The sequence below is a fragment of the Chrysochloris asiatica genome, unplaced genomic scaffold (genome assembly GCF_000296735.1).
Source record: "Chrysochloris asiatica unplaced genomic scaffold, ChrAsi1.0 scaffold00022, whole genome shotgun sequence".
Lineage (NCBI taxonomy): Eukaryota > Metazoa > Chordata > Mammalia > Afrosoricida > Chrysochloridae > Chrysochloris > Chrysochloris asiatica.
In genome coordinates this window covers 19,892,511-19,895,027 of record NW_006408540.1, presented here as the reverse complement: position 1 = coordinate 19,895,027, position 2,517 = coordinate 19,892,511, and positions in this window count along the sequence as shown.

Genomic DNA, 2,517 nt, shown 5'->3' with positions numbered 1-2,517 from the left:
GTGTAAATCTTTACAGGAGTAGAAAGCCTCATCTTTCTCCTGCAGAGCGGCTGGTAGTTTCGAACCGCTGAACTTAAGGTTCACAGCCCGATTCGTAACCACTACGCTACCAGAGCTCCTTGTATAGAAGTACCCAAAATAAAACAAATCTACAAGACTGAAAATACGGAACCAGAACTCTCAGTCTGTCATAACAATAAAACCCACAAAGAAAAAGCTGGAACAGTCTAGTTACAGAACTTGCAAATGAAGAGGAAATCTAGCTGATTTTCAAGAAATAAATAAAAATTAATCTAACTGTAACCCTAAAACTAGGCCCAGCCCTACTCCTAGTTTTAGCCCAACCCCTAACTCTAACCCTAACACTTCACAAAAACCTCGACCTAGCCATTGTCCTAACTCCTTACTACTGTTAAGGGTGGACTCATGGTGACCCCATATAGGGTCTCTGAGGAGCAGGTGGTAGGTTTCAACAGCAGACCTTGTGATTAGCAATCCAGTGCTAATTGTACAGCGCCACACTAGGACCCTTCCTTACTCCTATTCCCTACCCTCCAAAGAAAAGGAAAAAAACAAAAACAAAACCTCACTAACAATCTAAAATTCACTGATAACACAACCTTGCTGAAACTGAAGACTTGAAGCACTAACTGAAGATCAAAGACTACATACAGCCTTCAATATAAATTACATTTTGAACAAAAAAGACAAAAATCTTCACAACTGGACCATTAAACAACATCATGATAAATGAAGAAGATATTGAAGTTGTTAAGGATTTCATTTTACTTGGATCTACAATCAACGCCCACAGAAGCAGCAGTCAAGAAATCAAACAACATAGTACATTGGACCAATCTGCTGCCAAAAGACCTCTTCAAAATGTTAAAAAGCAAAGATGTTTCTTTGAGGACTAATATGCACCTGATCTAAGCCATGATATTTTTAAGTCATTTCATACATGCCATAAAGCAATATTGTTAAGTGCCATTGAGTTGATTCCAACTCAATGTTCCTGTATAGGGTTTCCAAGGAGCAGCTGGTGGGTTTGAACCACTGGCCTTTTAGTTCAAACCAACTTCGCGGTCCTGCAGCACCACACCAGGACTCCAAGAGCAATGTGGACATGTGTTTTTGTAAGCATTCACTAAGCCCTGTGGTTTGGTTTGGGGGTGTTTGTATAAAGCCACCAAAAAAAAACAAACCTTTTGCCATTGAATTGATCCCAACTTATAACAACTCTGTACAGGGATTTCAAAGGGAGTATCGTGGCTCTGTAAAATAAGCACTGGACTGTGAGCTACAACGTCTGTGTTCGACCCACCAGTCTCTCTGTGAAAGAAAGATGAGGCTTTCTACTCACTCCTGCCAAGATTTCCAGCCTTCGGAACCCTAGACTGAGGCTCTGTGAGTAGGAATCGACTTCATGGCACTTAACAGCAACAACCATTAATCTTCTAACTCCCAAACAGACATTTTGGTTTTTCTAGATCATAACTAAACTTTGTGTGTACTTAAACTTAAGTATGCTCTATCAAGCTTTTCAGAGCCCTGGTGTGGTGCTGTGGGTTAATGCACCACAAAGCCATTTGAACTGCAAGGTCGGTGGTTCAAGCTCACCAGCTGCTCCTCGGAAACCCTATACAGGGTCGCTATGGGTCAGAACCGACTCAACAGCACTTCACAACAACAACAACAATCAAGCTCTTAACTTCCAAACTATACCCTGGGCTCTGACCTTACAAACAAGCATGGAAATTGGGAAAGTGGTAATCACACAGACAAGAATGTTTGGGTCTGAGAGTCAGTGGCATGGCCACAGAGGACTAGAGTGGAGAGTGAAGCTTCCAGCTGATAGGAAGAGAGAGCATATGCACAAGAACACCCACACTTGCTGATGGTACCCACTTGACCTGACTTCGATGACTGGATGATCAGAACTCAACCAGGAGAAAAAAGAAGAGGGAAAAAAGAGTAATCTGATACAATTTCATGAACTTGACCTATACCTATGGATGCAGTAACTCAAAAGAGGGAACAAATCCTTACAGCAAGAATCATTCCCACCCCCTCCACACACAGAGTAGACAGAGATGGGCAACTTGGACATTGGATACCCAAAATGGGGGGGATGGGGGATTACAAAGGCAAGAAGTGACTGGCTTACAAGCTTTCCAGAGGGGACCTAGAGCCAGGGCACATGGAGGAAGGCAGAATCGCCAGTGAGTACTATCCAATCTGTCTATGCGGAGCTGATGAAATGAAACTCAGATGGGTCACTTGTGATACAATAGTGAATAATTGTTATCAGGACTGATTGTGAGGGTTGGAAATGTAAAGGTAGACGTTTTATAGCAAGGAAGGGAGTGATTAACTCTCCAGTCTAGGAGCGGAGGTCTCTAGGATTATCAACTGAAAAGAGCCAAGAGCGGGACCCTACCCAGAGAAGCAGCAAGGCCCGAGATAGAGGCAGAGACGATGACGTGGAGTGATGAAGCGGCTGGAGACTTTGGATCC